The following is a 21,205-nucleotide window of genomic DNA, read 5'->3' as shown; positions in this document are numbered from 1 at the left end:
ATACATAGCAGTGTGAGCCAGATAAACTTGAACAGGAAAATATATTCAAGAAGTTTTCAGGTCTTCCTGGGGTGATGAGTAAACCCCTGTAAGTCACAAACAAATAACAACAAACCTCTGAGTTTCCACTCTTATCTTGGAGAGACTTCTCCAGCAAGCCCAGCAGGATGGTACCATGCATTACCTCTAGAGACAAGATACTTCCTACAAATCTATCCCTTCACTGGGTGGGGAAAGACAGGGATGAGGAACCTTTTGGGAGTGGTTGAGTACATCCACTGTCTGGATTATAGTGATGATTGCACCAGCATATTACACATGTGTAAAAAAATTATCAAGCTGCGCACTTTAAATACCTGTAGTGCACTGTATGCCAATTAATTTTCAATAAAGCTAAGGTTTTAAAAAAAATCTCCCATGCCTCACATAATTTAAAATTTCTCAAAATGAATTTTATTTAAAAACAAGTCAAGGTAATATAAAAAACCAAAAAGAAGAGCAATCTAGGAAATGCTGAAGCACACTTACCGGCTTCATTTTCTTATCTGTGCATATGTTATCTGATGACTGCAGCTGCCAGCACACATGCACTCCTGTCCCCTTTCCTGCCCTGTCCCTGAGGGATCCAGACACTTGACTTGTGGTAAGTTAGACTGGCAGTGCTGCCCAGTTGGGTTGAAGTTTTAGTTCTTACCATAATCAACTTCTACTTTTTTTTCCACTGAAAGAAGAGCCAGTACTTCTTACCCCCACTGACAGTTGGAACCTTTGTTTTTCCCCTGGACTCTGCTCAAGGAAGAAACACACTGCCTTATGGGACACCCAGGTTTGTCGCCTGCTCCAGCAAGCTGTACCAGCCTTGTGAGAGCCCTTAACTGTCTGGGAAGTGATTCTGAATATCCTGCCCTCACCTCCCGAGCTGCTGCATCCTCTCCTGCTTGGTTTCTCTGAAATTCATAGATTAACAGGGTATTAAATTGACCCATCAGACTCACTTATTGTCCTTGAATAATATATGGGCCTAATTGTCACTCAGGGCCAGAAGAATTGTACACCATCATCTAGAAGCTAAAATGTCAAATGGCTCAGCCATAAAGAACAAGAAACTAGAGACATTTATAGCTAAATGGATGCATATTGAGGCCATACCCTTAAACGAAATAAATACGACACACATGTGTAAATACCGAATAGTTTCTCTGGTGTGAGAAACTGAAAGTGTAAATAAGGATTAAAATGATTAAAATGAATAATTGATAATTTGAAATAGGAAAAGGTCCAAAGGTGTAGGGGTGGTTGGAAGGAAAGCGGAAAGGAAAGGGAAAGGAAAAATTATGAGAAAAGAAAAAAAATGGAAACGAAATCTATGTAAATAGGGAATGATGGAGGGAGCAAAGGGCACACAGGTAATGGGGAAAAAAATAAGACCCAAGATACATCATGTACAGGTACAAGCAGTCAATGATAAATGTAAACGTACCGTATACCTAAAATGCACCAATAAAAGAATTTAAGCAAAAAAAAAAAATTGAATGATGAATATCAATGGCAGCTTACACTACACATTTCATATAAATCAGCTCAGAACTTAAAGCATATAATTTGGCAAAAAAGGGCAACATTTATATGTTTTCTATCTTTGTAGTGGGCTAAGAGCTCAATACCAACTGTCTGGTTCTAAATGAGACACTGGTAAGTCTGTGGCTGACTCTTTTCAAAGAAAAGCAGTGAAAGGCTATGCTTAAAAAGTTAGTGCTTCCTAGTAAAACTTCCAGTAAATTATTATTTCTGGCCCAACCATTTGCTCCACCTTAAGCTCCTTCACTGATCTGCTTATTTGTAGCCATCATTCAGCCTTGACCAGTCTTGTCTTCACTCAGAGGAATCTGCGCTTGACAGTCCTCTGTGCAAAGTGATTTAAGCATATATTATCACCAAATTTTAGAAAAAACAAATACTATCAAGTACTTGTTATTATAGTAAATATATTATGCTTTATTTGTTGCTGCTATCATTACTACTTGAGATGAATCTAATAGTGAAAAATGAACTTTACTCATACATGGGTAGTGCTCCTGCCAAACCCATAAAGATATGAGCAACTTTTATTGATGCAATGTACATCAGCAAACCTTCTGCAACACCAACCATTAAATAAAGATGGCACAAAAGCAGATCCTGTTTTGTCCCCTCAAAAACTTATACTTGCTTTTTAGAGGACCTAGTTATCCCATTCTCCTGGATTAATCTCCAGGTGACTTTGACGCATTTCTCACCATTTCTACTCTGATTTTCCTGGTTTCTTTTCTCCTGGTCAGCCTTCCTTCCCCTGCTCACCTGAGAAGCACACATCACTGGAACCACCAACACCTACAGAATTAGAATCTCTCAAGGTGGGGTTCAGGCATTTATTTTGCTTTTTTTGTTTCAGTCGTTCCCTAGGTGGTTTTGGTGATCATCCACAGATCTGTGTGCTAAATTCAAGTTTCTTAAATTGAGTATAAAAAGGTTCTCACCTCTGCGGACTGTAATAATTGCATCCCCCGCTTCTTCCCCTCCATGACTTCTCTATTAATAATATTGAGCTACCAAGAGCTCACAATGCTTGATATACTATCTCACCCTGCAGAGCCCCTGCCTAATCAGAAAACCCTCTACCCACCTCGACCACTGCTATGGTTTGAATATGGTTTATGCTCCCTGAAACTCGTGCTGAAATGAGTCCATGGAGGCAGGATTGAGGGGAGGTAGGAACTCGAAGCAGTAACTAGGTCATAGGAGCCCTGCCCTGGTGAACAGATTAATGCCTTTCTCCCAAGAATGGTGAGTTAGAAAGCGAGGCTGCCTCTTGTGTTTGTCTCTCTCACTTGCCCTTCTGCTTTTCTGCTTGAGATGAAGCTGCACTAGGCCCTTGCTAAATGTGACCTCCTGGTCTTGGACTTCCAGCTGCCAAAACTGTGGAGTAAATAAACATTTTGACCTTTATAACTTACCCACTCTCATGTGTTCTGGTACAGCAACAGAAAACAGACTAGGGAAACTGCCAGACAACTTACTTTCCCCTCACAATCCAGCGCTAGTGTCTACTTCCATGGAATTTTCCCTGATCACCTTGCCTCCACCCCTCTATATTCCCACTGTATTGAGCTCACTTGACAATCAGCACTCACTGCAGAAATAAACTTGCTCGCCTCTCTCCCTGCTAGACCATGTGCTCCTTGAAGGCAGGCTTCATGCCATTTGGATGTTGGTATCCTCAGAAGCTAACAAGGGCTGCATTGCATTAGAATGAACTAAAGGGAATACACAACAGTCCTTTATCAAGCAGGCTAAGCCTCCTTTGTACAAACTGTTGGTATTGCCATATTCACCATATTCACTTTACCAGATCTGGTCCTAAAGTGATGAGGGAGGTTTTCTTTTAGTGTTTAACATAGTATAAACTAGTTTTCTTTCCTTAGCAACCAAGCAGATCCCTATGTATAGGAAAACAGGTTTCACCTGCACCTGAGACAAACTTGAAGCTCACTAGTATCCAAGAAATATGTCCCAAACCAAGGTCCTCCTTGGCCTCCCCCAGCACAGACACTTGCCCTCCTCCTTCTCCCTCCCATATTTCATACTCTCACTTTATGTTCCAGATGAAGGACCATGTTTGCTCTTCTGCCATCTCTCCCTTAGTTGTTGTGTTGACCAAGACTCAGCTGCATCCCACAAAGGACTCTTTTAATTTCATGCCACCAATTTCCAGCCAACACAAGCTTTGCAGATTATATAAAAACTCAGTCACACCAAAAAAATTCGGTCTTGCTCATCTGGAGGCTTGGGGTTTGGTATTGTCCTTGCTTCTTGCTCAGAGTGGTCTCTGGGAGGAGGAGAGCAACAGTGATACAGTGGCTGTCCTTATCTATAAGGGCCAGCAGAGCCCCCCAGAGGGCTTGTGACAAGCTGCAGATTCAGGAGGTCTGAGGTGTGGCGTGTGAATTGTGTTTCTAAAATTTTCCTGGGTGAGTCTGGTGCTGGTACAGGAGCAACATTTTGAGAACCACCATGGTAGGGAGTGTCTGGGGGTGGGGCCAGCTACAACCTGACTTGTTAAATCCAGCTGGGGGAGGGATTCAAATTTGCTTGCATATAAGACATATCACCTGGGGAGACTTAAAAATTCTGGATGCCCAGGCTGCATCCTATTAAAATTAAATTGATTTTCCTGAAGGTAGGAGTAAGTATCAATATTTCTTAAAGTTCCCCAAGTGCTTATAAAGTGCAGCCAAAATAAAAAATCAGTGACCAAGACCAGTAACTCCTAACCCTAGGTGCAGGGTAGAGTCAGAAGGAGGGTTTTGAAACATTGTCCTGCCATGGCCACTCCCAGGACCCATCAAATTAGAATATCTTGGGTGTGAAGCCTGAGTTTTCTGCCTTCTTTACTTCTTCCCTTCCTTTTTTTCCAGTTTTCAAGATTTTTCTACAGTGTAGCCAGTGTTCAGGACAACTGATCTGTACCCTTATTATATAGTCTGTCATTTCTGTTCTAGCTAAGGAATCCCTTCTTGGGATTGCTGGGAATGCAGTTCCATGGTAGAGTAGTGGACTGGCATGTGTGAGACCCTTGGCTTTACCTCTGACCTAGAAAAACAAATAAACAAAACCAAAACCCACTTTGGGATGTTACATTTTGAAAACTAGAGGGGACTGGCCTGCATAGTCTTGGTGGATATAAAAGCGAAAAAAAAAAATCAATCATCAGTTGGAATTGCTAGAAACAGGGCCAGGACATCTAAAATTACCTAGAGCAGTAACTTTCAGTAGCGTTGGCCTGCAACATCATTCACATTCACCTCTGACTTTGTTAGAAATGCATCTCAGCTCCTACTTCAGAAATTCTAGGGTGGGTGCGGTGACCTGAATGAGCACCTTCCCTCACCATCAGATGTTGAAATCCTAACCGGAAATGGATGGTGTTAGGAAGTAGCACCTTTGGGAAGTGCCTAGGAGCACTCATGCTGTTAGTGCCCTTACAGAAGGGACACTTTTCCCACCACTTGAAGGTACAATGAGAAAATGGCAATTGGCCACCCTGAAGAGGGTCCTCATCAGAACCTGATCCTGCATCCTGACCCCAGACTTGCAGACTCCTGAACTGTGAGAACTAGATTCTGGTTATGGACAAGCCACACTGGCTATAGTACTTTTTAGCCACCCATGCTGACAAGAGAGTGGGGCCCTTGAATTTGTATTTAACAAGGCCTATGGGTAATTCTGATGCACCTACGAGGAAGATGGCAGTGGGGAAACTAGGATCTTGACCTGCCATTTCTGATATTGATTCGCCTCTTTAATTTTAAGCATACCATTTCCACACTACTGATAAAAAAGATTGTAGCAACAACAGCAGCAATGTCAGGAGCTACTTGACTTAATGCCACGTGTCACAGTGTCAGCTGAAGAATGCAAACCTCCACCACCCTCCATCTGCATGTGCACTTGGGGCCCTGGTCTCTTGGTTTAGCCTGAGGTTTTTATGTCCTTAGCATAACAGCCACAGATGATCCCCACATTCTGACAGCCCTGAGCTTTTGGTAGCTGCTCAGACATGGTGCTGCCAGACCAGAGTGATCAGTGTGTCTTAGGAGGCCCCTGTTGACTCCTGTTTGCCCATCTTGTTCTCCATTTCCTCACCAGATAGGGTCACATACTCTCTGATTTTCTTGTAAGTCATAATGCATTAGCCAGCACAGCTGGGGAGCTGGATGGGGGCCATTTGGGGTTGAACACATCAGTGTTGTACCAGAAGCCAGAGCTTTCCTCTCTGTCTGTAGGACCAGGAAATAGTAAGCAGATTATTGCCCCCATCCCTACCCCAGAACCCTTTATCAAGGGTTAGCAAGGGCTTTAAAGAGTGGGAGACCCATGGCCTGTTAGAAAGGGACCACACATGAGATGTGAAATGATGCCTGACAGACAAATATTCCATTGCTGGTTTTCCCAAAATGGAAGGAAATCTGTTTTTATTGTGATGGCATCAGAAATTACAAGTGTCTTTAGCACTTTCTTTGACCTGTTTCTCCCTTGCTCTCTTGCTGTCCAATTTTCTATCCCATTAAGAACCTCCATCAGATTTTCAGCTGAGATGGCCAAGACTCACACCACATCCAACCTCTTTAGGGGTTGATGAGCCTTAGGAACTCCATGTCTTATGATCTATTCCTTTCTCTCATACTCTATCCTCAATTTCTACCTGATCTTCCTCCCCCCGCCCCCACAACTTCCTGGCAGGGAAGGTACCCACTTCCCCATGTCCTTGTCAATTTTGAGCACTATATTCTTTAAAAACCTTTGCCATAAAATTTACATATCTTTAATTGATATTGAATTTGACTTGCATCTGTATTTGAATTGTTTTTCTTTGTAAATTGTACATTCATTTTCTTTATCACCTTTTCAGGAGTATTTTTTTTTTCAGTACTGGAGCTTGAACCTAGGACTTTCATATTGAGGTACACCCCTAGCCTTTCTTTTTTTATTTTTGTATTTTGAGATAAGATCTTCCTAAGTCACTAAATTGCCGAGTCTGGTCTTGAATTTGTGATCCTCCAGCCTCAATCTCCTAGAGTGCTGGGATTATAAGTGTGTGACACCATCCCTGGTGAGGGAATAATACTTATTGATATGTTAGAACTTGTTATTTACCTAGAATATTAATACTTTATCATATAAAAGCAAATATTTGTCCCAATTTTTCCTTTGACTTTATTTTTGCAACACAGGAAGTTTTGATTTTATGTAGTCAAATTGGTGGTTTCCTTTAGGATCATTCTTTTTTTTTTTTCTGGTATTGGGGATTGAACTGAGGACCTTGTGCTTACAAAGCAGGTGCCATGCCACTGAGCTAAATCCGTGGCTCTAGGATCATTCTTTAAAAGTCCTTCCCCATCCTAAGCCTTTAAAAAATATTTACTATTTTATATAGTTAAGTTTCATTTTTTACAATTACCTAGGCTAAAATTAATGCTATTGTAAGGTATGGGATAAGATTCTAAAGTTACCTTCCTCCCTCAAATGGATAGTTGGTTTTTCTAACATTTATTGAATGAGACTTACCACCTCATTTATTAAACTACCATCTCTATTACCGGTATGTACTCAAGTCTTTCTAACCTTTCCATTTATCTATTTATTCTTTTGCCAATACCACCACAGTTTAATTTTTATAATTTTATATTTTAATACTTGTTAGAGCTAGTTCAGTCCCTCTTCATTAACATTTCTCAAATATTTTCACTACTATTGAACATTTGTTCTTCCAAATTAATTTTAGGATACTTTTGTAAAAGTTGACTTTTCCATTTATTGTCCTAGATATAGCTGTCCTAGATGCATCTTTTTAGTGGTTATTAGTCTCAATAGTCAATAATCATTACCTAGTACCTACAATTAACCTGGCACCATGGTAGATGCTGGAGATATAAAAACAAATTTGACCCAGTTCTTGCCCTCAAGAGTCTTATAATCATATGTAGGAAGTAAATTCAAGATGGTGGAGTGATGAGTAGCAGAGAAACAGCCTTTCTGAGATTTGGTGTCCAGTTCTTGGAATATATCAATGTGAGGAAAAGGAGAGAGGTGGGTCCATAAGACCCAGGAAGGATCTGAAGCAAGAATTAAAGCCCACAGGGAGAGCAGAAAGAGACTTCAAGGCAGAAGAAGGAGGTGGCAAGCGGTGCTTTCTCCCTGATCCCTGACTCACTGTGTGAGAGGGGCACCTTGAACCTGCAGATGCACAATGACTACTGGCAACCCAAGAGGAATCCATGGAAAAAGGTACCAATGGTATGGGGCAGTGGACTCAGTGGACTGCAGTGGGTGATGAGTTATTCAGGTTCAGACATCCTACAGAAGAGGGCCAGTAGCCATCTTCAAGAGGGCCCAACTGAGCTTAGAACTCAGAGCAACAGCCAGCTCCATCTAGTGGCTCCCAGTGTCAGGGTGAGGCTGCCAAGTTCAAGTTAGCAGGAGGCCAAGGAGCCAAATTCAAGGCAGCAGGAGACACACGGAGAGTTATAGACTGAACAAATCAGGTTCCAGCCTCAAAGGAGAAACCACCCTGAACTTCAGTGGAACTAAAGATGCAAGCTTGGTGGGATTATCTACTACCCTGCCATAACGCTACAGCTGACCTGCTGGGATTAATCAACATGGATTTGGACTCTGTCTGACCACATTGTCTACCAATGACACCAGAGACACACCTTAAAGTGGGCATTTTTTGTTTTGTTTTTACTTGATTATTTGTTCTTGTTTTTATATGAATGTGAAAACACTTTAATTTTTTGTTGTTGTTCTGTTCTGTTCTTTTTTTATTTCTTCCTTCTCTCTTTCCCTCATGTCTTCATCAGTTTCCCAAAGTTTGCATTATCTTCCTCTAGCTTTGTTTTTTATTTCTCTATTTTTCCCCCTTGCCCTTTTTAAATTTTCTCCTCTGAGGGTAAAATCATCATACTGAGGGCTTATTTACTGTATACAATTTTTTGATTTGTTTAGAATGTATTATGTAACCATAAATCTAGTTCATATAGTTAAAGGTGACAAATTAATAGCTCCACACTTTGTCATTTTCCAGGCTGTGTTTGATGCTATTGTTATAGCTGATTATATTACTTTAGCCAAAGTGACATAATTATTCTAATCTGTTGTTATTCCTGTTATACCAAGACTGAGATCATTTAAAGGTCATAATTCTATAGGCCAGTGCCAAAGAACTAGGGGCTAGACCAAATAGGCAGCAATTTCTCATCCCCAATAAATTGAAGCTGTAGAATCTTGAAAAGACTCAAAACCCAAATGCCAGCTACACCTGGAAGATATCTCTGACAATTAGTCATTTCCTAAGGGTTCTAAATACTAGCAATAAAGCTACTTGCTATAGGCAATTTACAAGCATTAACTCAGGGATTAAATTTTTAAAAATAGAAAATGAGAAGACACTTAAGCAAGATGCAACCCCAGACTTCCAGCTCACCAAAGTCAAACCTAAGGGGCAGTGAGGTGGAACAAGTCAAAAAACACCCATCTGGATTCTCTGAAGTGGTAACAGCAGAAGTAACAAACCAGATGTGAGGCTCTAGAAAAAAATAAAATCTGAAATAATTTCTCAGATAACTACAGAAGTGGTGACCATAGTGAAAGACATGCTTAGTGATTCTAGAGCAGATACAGATAAAAAAAAAATAGAGGAGCTTAGGAAAATGATGGAAACCATGAACACCCAACATAGGAAAGAAATGAAATCCAAGAATCAGATTCAAAAAGATATCCAGGAGATTAAAAACTGCATTGAAAGTATAAGCCAATGTGAGAACAGAATATAGAAGACACGATTGTGATTAGTGATCATGAAAAGAAAGATTTCTTAAGAATAGCAAGGGAACATGAAAAATCAATCAAACAGCTGCTAGATGATGCAAAGAAGAATAAAATAAGTTTGATCAGAGTCAATAAAAAAGCAGGAGATAGTGCAAATGACATAAAAGAAAACCTGGTCACAGAAGTAATGGCAGAGAACTTCCCAAGGAGAGAAAAAGAATTTGACACACAGATAAGTGAGGCATATAGAACTCCAATTAGCCATGATAAAAAAAAAACCCCAACTACACCATGGCATATAATGGTCAAGATTCCAGAAATTCAACACAAGAATAGAATATTAAAAGCTATTAGAGAAAAGACACAAATCTGATGAGGAAAGCTCATCAGAATCACAGCAGACTTCTCAACACAAACTCTCAATTCAAGCAGTGCTTGGAATGAAGTACTTCAAACTCCAAAACAACCTCCAACTCAGATTGATGTGCCCAGCAAAACTATCTTTCAAAATTGATGGAGAAATAAGATACTTTCATAACAAAGAACACCTGAGGAAATTCATAACCACCAAACAAGCACTCAAAACTGTTCCAAAGCACATTGTAGAAGGGATAACATGAACTACAACTTCATAAACCCCAACAGAATGAATCATCAGGCAAGGATAGCAATTATGCATAGGAGAAAAAAGGGAACCAACAACTGGAAGATAACATGACAAGGAAAAGTCAATATGTATCAGTTATAACCATCAGTGTTAATGGTCTCAATTCAGCAATCAAAAGAAAGAGACTGGCAGAATGGATCAAAAAGCAAGATCCAACAATATGCTCCATACAAAAAACCCCACTTAATTAAAAAAGAAATTCATAGACTGAAAATCAAAGGATGGAAAAGAATATTTCATGTGACAGAAACCCAGAAAAACACAGGGGTAGCTATTCTATTTGCAGACAAAGTGGATTTTAAGCCAAGACTGATTAAAAGAGATAAAGAAGATCACTACATCCATGTAAAGGGAACAATCCAAGAGGAAGAGATAACAATCATAAATATATATGCACCAAATACTAGTGAACCCAACTATATAAAACAAATATTAACAAACATAAAAAAATCAAATAAGCACTAATACAATTGTAATGGAGTACCTCAATATTCCACTGACACAGACAGATCAACTAGACAAAAAATCAACAATGAAGTATCAGACCTGAACCAAACTTTTGAACAAATAAATTTAGTAGATATCTACCGAGTATTCCACTCCACAACAATAGAATACGTATTTTCAGCTGCACATGGGATATTCTCCAAAACAGATCACATACTAGCTCATAGAACATGCTTAAGTAAGTGAAAAGAAATTGAAATTATCCCATACATATTATCAGACCACAGTGCACTGAAATTGGAAATCAGTGGCAAAAGAAACCACAAGAACTTAATAAATGCATGGAAATTAAAAAAACACCCTCCTGAATAACCAATGCATCACAGATGAAATTGAAGAAGAAATTAGACAGTTTCTACCATTAAACAATAATTCCAATACTGGGCTGGGGATTTAGCTCAGTGGTTCTGCCACTTGCCTCAAAAGCACAAGGACCCAAGTTCGATCCCCAGTACCAAAATAATAATAATAATAATAATAATAATAATGCCAATACAACATATCAGAACTTATGGAACACAATGAAAGCAACACTATGAGGGAAATTTATAGTAGTGAATTCCCATATCAGAAAAACAGAGGAAGCTCAAAAAACCTAATGTTGAACCTCAAGCTTTTAGAAAAAGAGCAAGTCAAGCCCAAAGGTCATATGAGGGAAGAAATAATAAATATCAGAGCAGAAATTCATTACATTGAGACCAAGAAAACAATACAAAGAATCAATGAATTGAAGAGTTGGTTCTTCCAAAGATTAAATAAAATTGACAAACCCTTAGCCAATCTTATCAAAAAAAAGGAAAGAAAAGACTCAAATCCATGCAATTGGCAAATAAAAGGGTAAAATCACAACAGATCCTGCAGATCCAGAAGTTCAATATCTACTTGTACTGTAATAAAATGGAAAACACAGACGAAATGGACAGCTTCCTAGATATATATTATCAAAGCTGAATCAAGAAGATATAAAAATTCTAAATAAAGCAGTAACAGTCAATGAAGTTGAAGATGTAATTAAAAACCTACCAACAAAGAAAAACCCAGGCCCTGACAGATTCATTGCAGTATTTACAAGATATTTAGAGAAGACCTAATGCTGCTATTTCTCAAACTCTTTAATGAAATTGAAGGGGAAGCAATGCTCCCAAATTCATTCCTGGAAGCAAGAATTACCCTGATACTAAAACTAGAGAAGGATCCAACCAAAAAGAGAACTACAGGCCAATCTCCCTAATGAATGTAGATGTAAAAATCCTTAATAAGATACTGGCAAACAGAATGCAAATAATCATCAAGATTATTATACACCCTAACCAAGTAGAATTCATCCCAGGGATGCAGGGATGGTTCAACATATGCAAATCAATAAATTTAATATACTATATTAATAGATCCAAGGACAAAAACCATATGATCCTCTCAATAGATGCAAACAAAGCATTTGACAAAGTCCAACACCCACTCATGATTAAAAAACCTACAGAAAATTGGAATAGGGGATCTTTATCTCAATCTGATAAAAGGCATCTATGACAGGGCTGGGGATTTAGCTCAGTGGTTTTGCTGCCTGCTGTGCAAGCACAAGGATCCGAGTTTGATCCCTGGTACCAAAAAAAAAAAAAAAAGGCATCTATGACAAACCAACAACCAACTTCATACTAAATGGACAAAAACTGAAAGCTTTCACTCTAAAATTAGGAACAAGACAAAAAATGCCACCATTCTTATTCAATATAGTTCTGGAAACATTAGGCAGAGGAATTAGACAAGAGAAAGAAATAAAAAGAATAAGGATAGGAAAGGAAGAATTTAAGTCATCATTATTTGCAGATGACATGATATTCTACATAGAAGACCCCAAAAACTCCACCAAAAGACTTAGATTTGATAACCATCAGTGGCGTAGCTGGATACAAAGTCAGCACTAAAAAATCAATAACCTTCCTGTACATGAATAACAGACTCACAGAGAGAGGAATTAGAGAAAAAAATCCCTTTCACAATAGCATCCAAAAAAAATGAAATACCAACGAATCAATCTAAGGAAGTAAAAGATCTTTACAATGAAAATTACAGTACTCTGAACAAGGAGATTGAAGAGGATATCAAAAAATGGAAAGATATCACTTGTTCTTGGATAGGAAAAAGCAACATAGTGGAAATGGCCATACTTCCAAAATTGTTATACAGATTTAATGCAGTCCAAATCAAAATACCAATAGCATACCTCATAGAACTAGAGAAAACAATCTTAAAATTCATTTGGAACCAGAAGACACCTAGAATAGCAAAATCAATTCTGGGCAACAAAAGCAAGGCTGGTGGCATCACAGTCCCTGACTTAAAATTACATTACAAAGGTACTGTGATAAAACCAGCATGGTACTCCCAAAAGAACAAACCTAAGGATCAATGGAACAGAGTATAGGATGCAGAAACAACTCCAGACGTACTCAGCCATCTTATCTTTGACAAAGGAGCCAAATAGCTTCCCTGGAAGAAAGATAGCCTCTTTAATACATGGTGCTGGAAAAACTGGCTTTCCACATGCAGAAGATTGAAACTAGACCTGTATCTTTCAACACACACTAACCTAAAATCAAAATGGTTCAAAGATCTAAATATTAAAACAAAAACATTAAATCTTCTGGAAGAGAGAATAGGTGGAATTGTTGAGGACACAGGAGTAGGCAAAACTTCATGAACAAAACTCCGATCACCCAGGAAATATCACAAAGAATCAACAGCTGAGATCTCATCTTAATATAAAGCTTTTGGACAGCAAAAGAAACCAACAGAGTGAAGAGACAAGGGAAAAAATGTTTGCTGCTGTTCCTCAGACAAAGGACTAATATTTATAATAAATAAAGAACTAAAAAAATCAGACCATCCAAATTTAAAGACCCAGTCCAAAAGTGGGCATCTGAAATGCATAGACACTTCTCAGATGAAGAAGTAGAAATGGTAAATAAATATATGAAAAAATGTTCAACATCACTGGTCATTCAAGGGATGCCAGTTAAAACAATGGTCAGATTCCATCTTGCTCCAGAAAGAATGACTATTATCAAGAAAACAATCAATAATAAATGCTGGCTGGGCTATGGGGAAAAAAGAACAGTTCTCCACTGTTAGTGTAAGTGTAGATTGGTGCAACCACTGTGGAAATCAGTGTGGAATCTCCCCCAAAGAAACTAAAACTAAAGGTACCATTCGACCCAGCTAATCTCCTTCTTGGTATCTTCCCCAAAGAATTAACAGCATCATACCACAGCGATATATGCACACTCATGTTTATAGTTTCACAGTTTGTAACAGTTAAATCTTGGAAACAACCCAAATGTCCATCAGCTGATGAATAGATAAAGAAGATGTGTTTTTTTATACAATAGAGTACTACTCTGCCATAGAAAAGGATAAGCTTGAGACATTTCTAACTAAATGAATACACCATGAGACCATACTCTTATGTGAAATAAATCAGACATACATGTTCAAATATCACATGATTTCTCTGATGTGAGAAATTAAAAATATAAATAAAGACCAAAATGTACAATAAATATTGGAAAATGGGCAGAAAATGCCCAAATGAGACAGGGAACAAGGGGAGGGGACAAGAAAAAAAAAAGAATAGAAGGAAAAAATGGAAACAAAACTTTTGTAAATAAAGAGGGGAAGAGGGGTTGAAGGGAGAGGAGGGGAATGGGAGAAAAAGAAGCAAGATATATCATATGCAAGTACAAAATCTCTATGTTTAATGTTATCATTATGTATATGTAAAATGTACCAATAAAATAAAAAGAAAAAAACAGAGATAAAAATGAATTCCAGTCTGAGCTCAAAGTTCTGAGAACCAGGAGCACCAATGTGTAAATAACAATCTGTTAGTCCATTTTCTGTTGCTAATAATACAATAGCACAGACTGGGTAAATTGTAAAGAAAACAGATTAAGTTTGGTTTATGGTCTGGCTGACAGTCCAGGGGCTGCATCAGGTGACAATTTACTTGCTGGCAGAGTCATAAGGTGGCACAAAGCATCACATGGCAAGAGACAGGGAGCTTATATGTATACGTCCACTAGTGTCTCTCTTTCTTCTTATAAAACCACCAGTATTCAATCCTGGGGGCTCTACCCTGGTGACCGTATCTAATCCCAACTCCCTCTCAAAGGCCTCACCTTTAAACTCCATAGTCTCACAATAGGATTAAATGCCAACATAAGTTTTGTACGAGAAAAAGCAACCATATTCAAACCAAGAGACAGACCAAGGTCAGGAGAATATTTTCTTAGCTAAATAGTCAGTAGTGAAAGGGATCAAACTTGCCTTGTTCTTCTGTTCTATTTGGGCCCTCAGTGGGTTGAATGATGCCCACCCACATGGTGGATATTCTGTATATTCAGCTCATAAATTTAAGGCTAACCTCATCCAGATATACCCTCTGTTATGGCTTGTGTCTAGATGTCTCCCCAAAGCCTCATGTGTTCATAGGTGGGGCTTTTTTGAAGTGGCTAGATCTAGGATGTGTGATGCTGAGATCAATGATGTGATGCTAGGATTAAAAGTGTGGATAAAACATGAGATAAAAAGAGGGCTGCTGTGGTGGTTGCTGGCTGCCTTCTGCCTGCCATGAACCATTTCTCCTTTGTCATGCCCCTCTGCCACACCACCCTACCTTGAAGCTAGCCAACCATGAATTGAAACCTCTGCAAACTGTGAATTTAATAAATCGCTCCTCCTTTAACTTTAGGTGGTAGGTATTTTGTTTCAGCAACAAGAAAAAAAGTAACTAAGACATACTCACAGACATACCTCAAATGTTGAATCAGATATCTGGGCATTCTGTGGCCTTCTCAAGTTGACACAATAGAGTTAACCATCAAAAGGACTCTAACATTTTTAAAGATAAGTACTTGGGGAATTTAAAACAAAAGTCTGCCTTCTATTACACCATTTCCCATTTCTCCTACCCTGTGCTAAAATTTCTTTTCAGATTGTGTTTCAATGCTGGAAATAATGCAATACTACTGTACAGCTCTTCATATCTTCCAAAGCATTATTTTCCTGTTTTATATTATTTACAACTCCCACAGTCTTGTGCAGTGGGCAAATATTATAATTTTTAAAAGAAGTATAAATAGATATTTTAACAGGGAAATGCATAAGTTAAATGATTCATCCAAAATGCTTAGTGACAAAGGCATGCCTAGAAGTTAGGTTTCAGATTCCTAACCAAGTTCTCTTTCTATCACATCCTATGGTTTACCATGTAAGCCCAATCTATTTAATAATGTTCAGATAGTGTTGTTCCTCTTGTCTGTCATGTACAATAGTATCTTTACAAAGTGTCTCAAATTCCATTATTCCCTTCCTTTACCCCTCACCTCCCACCATGGTAATCCAAAGAGGGATCTCGTCTCTTTACCTCCCTTTGTCCCAAACATACTCAGAGAGAAGGGGGAAAGATCAGGATGAGACTAGGGTGATAACCTGGCTAGAGGCCAAAGAAGTGGAGCTGAGGAAAATGGGCAATTGTTCAAGGACTTGTGGCTTCCTGCTTATGCATTTCCAAGGATCCTCCAGCTGCATCCCCAGGCATCCAGCTGCCCACTTCCTTTTCCATCACCACCATTATAGCTTCTAAACAGAACTTCACTCCTCCTCTGGGCAACTGACAAACAAAATTCAGACTCAGCTTTTCACCTTCTCAAATATGCCTTTTAAAAACCTATATATACACCCTTGAGGTGTGTTTTAAGAGTTTGTATTACTAGTAGCTGTGGAGAAAAAAACTGAAAAAAATACCAACAACTCTCCCCTGAGCCCCTCTTTTTTTATTTCATGTGAATATTACAGAGAAGAGATGACACTTTCATAATCCTCAAGTCCAGTTTTCTTTGGGACTATTGGGGGAAGAAGGTTTATCTGCAGCTCTTGCTCACCTGAACACTTTATTTCTGGTGCTAAGACTTGAGAGGCTGCATTTTTGCGAAATGAGGAAATGGTATGGGTGCTTCCATGAGTCACATTAGGAGTGGGTGGGGGCTGATAGCAGCTGTATGGGTCATGTTCTCCCCTGCTTAGTCTCTAGACCTCATGCTGACCCAGCTAGAGGAAGTGAAAAGCCCAAGAAAGTGGGACGTGAGCCAAAATAAAATGACAAAAAAGAAAGGAAATCTGAAGTCCAGGAATTAGGAAGGAAAGGAGGTTCCCATAATGGACCCTGGGGCAGCAGAGATGGGAGGACTTGGCATTTGGTCTCTCATGCTTGTGTGTGGGCTGGGGGTGGATACAATGGAGTGACCTACTGTGAGGCCAATTGCAAAGCTTCATTCTGCATGTAATGTGCATACCATCTGTTTCTCTGTGCCAGTAGGAGGACTAATAAATGTTACATGTTGAAACTTTTGCACCAGCTTGTACATAAAAATTCCACATGCCAATTGACTGGACTACATGAACACATCGGTTAAAAACAGGTCTTTTAGCATAATTTAGGACATTCCATAACAACTTTAAAACTGCTTCAGGCTCCAAATGATATGAATTAACTCTCATAAGCTAGGGCTTCTCACTGAGTAAAGGTTTGGGCTAAATGTCCAAACAATTCAAGTAAAAAAAATACCCTTTTGGCTTCATTACAAAGAGTATCAGTAGCAGTCTTTTCTTCCCCAAACTGTGCTGCTGAGTGACTCGGTGTTTGACATCACATTGTTAGCATGTGGCCAAAATGATTCATTCGTCATGTGTTAGGGGCTTGCCAAAGACCATGCTTTGCATTTTTATAGCATTCTGTTATCCCAGGAAAGTTTATAATTTGCAGTGTACTCTAATACATATTAAATGATTAAATCTCAGGTGCCATGTGTGTTTTATTTTGAAAAAGTTGTGTAATTCTTGAGAGGGCCTGTTTAGAGCCATTCTATCTCTCTGGAAGGTACAGGAAGGAAAACGGAAACCCTGCTTTTAGAAGAAAGCTTCAATATATACCAAATTTCATGTGCAAAATCTCAGCACATATATTAACTCTAAGAACTGGATATTTTGCTTCTTTTCAATTTGATTTTTTTGTTTCTATCCTTTTCTAAAGCTGTCTTTAGAAAATCAAATATAATAAATGAATAAATACATTGAGTGATAGAATCGGGATCACCAAATGTCTCAACATGATGGAATACAAATCACACTTAGGTGTCAGAAAACAGGAACTGGGTGGAGAAGAAATTCAATATCTGAACAGGATATGTGAAGAAAGGCACAGGGATTTGAGCTCACTACTCAATAGGCATCCAAAAATTGTTCTGCTGCCTCCTCAGGCCTTTGAGTAATCTTATATTGTCATTAGATGGATGCTAGGAGAGATGTCCTACTCTGTGTCAGATTATTGTATTCAGATATGGATACCTCATCTTAACAGCAAGTTGGAAGGATACAAATGAGGGAAGAGCCTGGTGAAACAGACAGTTTCTGCCCCTCAAGGACTCCTAATGCAGTGGGGGAACTGAGTCACAGCTAATGTCATTTAAAGGAACCCATGGGTAGATGGGAAAGGACAAGCTTCGAGGGCCGTTGGGTCTGTCAGATGAAAGAGATTAAATGTTTGTTTTGGTATGGGAAATGGCAACAAATTAAGTGAACTTTACTGAGAGACAGAGTTCAGCTATACAGGGAAAAATCTTCTTAAAGCTATTAGAATGAATTTTCTATGAAAGTGGTATTGATTATTGGGGAAGTTGTGTGAAAAAAAATCTTAGCTATTACAATGGTTTGTGGCCCTCTCTATCTCATTTCTACTCAGCAACATCTTACTTTTCAGTACTTAATTTTTCTTGTTGGGGTTTCTTAGGTATCATGTGAGTGGGTATTGGCATTGATGTGGAAGACACACAAAATATATACAAGATCAGTATCAACACTATGGGAAATAAATGGCTGTAACTGCAGGATTTTCTCTCAAGTGATTGTTCAATCTCAGAGCTTTATCTTGAGAGGTGGATGAATGTGCCTCTTGGCTGCCATTGGCCCCCTTGAGAATATTATCTATGTTTAATCCTCTGTGCTTTTGAGTGTGATGAGAGTTTTGAGAGTGAAAAATGGCCTATATATTATTGCTTAATTCTACAAAATTCACTCAGTCACCATTAACTATGTCGAGTACTGAAAAGACAAGAGTCAATGATAGCCGTGTAAATATCAAATAAAGTTGAAGCTATTTTATTACATCAAACAAAAATTAAAAGTTAATGTTCATGAAATTAATTATTTTCAACTGTTTCACTTTTTTTTTTATACCAGGGATTGAACTTGGGTCCTTGCGCTTGGGAGGCAGGAGATGGAATCACTGAGCAAAATCCCCAGCCCCTCAACTCTTTCACTTTTGCTGGAAAAATAACAGTTCTGAATGATTTTTTTTTTTTCCCTTTGGTACCGGGGATCGAACTTGGGTCCCTGCGCTTGCACAGCAGGTGGTGAAACCACTGAGCTAAACCGCTGGCAGTTCTGAATGACTCTTAAGAAGTTGATTGCATTAGTGTTGTTATTTACTCATGTAACCAGTCTGTATATAATTTGATACATAGTAATTATTGGTAAAATATACTTAATGTTACTCAGGAAATGCAGTTTAAAGATAAGTTAGCTTTTGTTTTCAATTTAAAATTTTAACTTAAAATTTTATTTCATTGTTCTTAACCCTGCAGTAAATAAAAAAGAGTGAGCTTTATATGAACTCTTTCCATGTATAAAGATATACATACAGTACATAAATACATATACAGTATCATTAAAAATTAACGTGGCATTAAAAAATTTTATACAGGAGACAATTAGGCAAAAAAAGTTCAAAAGGCTCCTAAGTGACAATATTTTTTTTAAGTTGAGAAGTTATGAATTAAAGCTATCTAAGCATATTTTGCCAAGATAAATCTCACCCAAACTTTAAAAATAAGAATGGACTTATTTGCTCTTTCTGTTCCTCAGAATCCCTTTCTTGCTGTTTCTTACCTGCTGCTTTTGAATGTCTTCTAGTGGCAGACTCATTCTTTTCCTTTTGGGGCCCTCAATTCCGCTCCCAGATTCCATGGAACAGTGATAGTAGTGACCCAAGTTGTGGTCACCAGTGTTCTGACCCTGACAGACTAATCCTGCACCAAAAGTTTTTGGTGCCACTTTTGTAGTCTTCATTAAATTGTGACTTATGATTTATTTGAAGGAATGTGTTTCATTTCCCTTTCTACTGGCACCTCTGGAATGTTTGTCCTATATGTTAAAATATATAAATTAATTTTGCGACATTCACTCATTATCAGGTTACTTACCATGTAGATACTACACCTTACAAGGCAACAACAATGAATCTGTATTTGGGAACTTTTACTACAACCTCTATGAAAAATACTTATCACTAATTTGTGTCAGACAAATAGAAGGTGAACCTGACTTAATGTTATTAGAAAGTATGTCCTTCACAAATATTTTTGAATTAAACTATATTATATTAACTGATACATATTTGAATTTTAAGATTTGTACCAATGCATTCACTAGCAATAAAAGCTGCTCAGTGTGTCTCACGATTATACCACATTTATAGTCCAGGACTCAATAATCTGAAATTTAGTGAATTATTGATTTTTACTTCTTTCTAAAGTTAATGATTATTATTTTAATTGCACATACTTTTGGGGTACAGTGTGACAATGTTATACATATATTCAGCATCTAAGGATCGAATCAGGGTAGTTAGAATTTCCATTTCTTTTAACTTTTTTTATTAAATATAACAATTGTACATATACAATACAATGTGCACTAATCAAATCAGGGTAATTAACATTTTCATCTCTTTATTAGTTTGTGTCTGGAGTCTTAAAGCTTCTCTCTTCTCTTTATTCATTAAAATATACAATAGGTTTTGTTGTTAGTGTTGTTGTTGTTTGTGACACTGCAATTGAACCCAGGGTTTCATAATTCTAGGAACATGCTCTACCTCTTTGCTGCACCACCAGCCCTTACTGTAGGTTTTTGTGAAAATCAGAGATTTTCAGCTCTCAAATGTTTTCTCTTTTAAAAAAAGAATTGAAATGTATAAGACAAAAATGCAAGGAACAGAAAATGATTTCTTCAATTCTCTGGTGCACAGTTAACAGTGTCAATTTTTCTATGACACAAGTCATTAAACTGCATTCTAACTAATGGGAGATGAAGTCACAGCATGCAGTGTATCATTTGATCAGCCTGAAAAATGATCATTGTCAGACATGGTGATATGTGCCTAAGACCTCAGCTGTGTGGGAGGCTGAGGGATGAAGATCACTTGAGCCCAGGAGTTTGGGGCAAACATGGGCTACACAGTAAGACCTCATCTCAAGAAAAGGATTGTTACGGAATTTGAATTTACTGGGAAGATTTAGGTTGAAACATACTACATCTGAAGATATGTAAATGTAGTCAAATGAAGAGAGACACCTGAAAATATAGTCCTGGGAATGAGGAATTATTGTTTGTAATGCAAATTCAAAAGTCTGCAGAGACTTGATTTGTAAGCTCAGAAAATAGCTGAGCTCTCTAGCAGAAGGAGGTGGAAAGGAGAGGGGAGGGGAAGGAGAGAGAGAGAGGGGAAAAAGGAGAAGGAGAAGGAAGAAGGAGAAGAAGAAGAAGAAGGAG

Source organism: Heterocephalus glaber, unplaced genomic scaffold (assembly GCF_053883595.1).
Source record: "Heterocephalus glaber isolate CG9 unplaced genomic scaffold, H.glaber_assembly_v1.0 deba00001788, whole genome shotgun sequence".
In the NCBI taxonomy this organism is placed as follows: Eukaryota; Metazoa; Chordata; class Mammalia; order Rodentia; family Bathyergidae; genus Heterocephalus; species Heterocephalus glaber.
Note: the sequence above shows the minus strand (reverse complement) of the source record.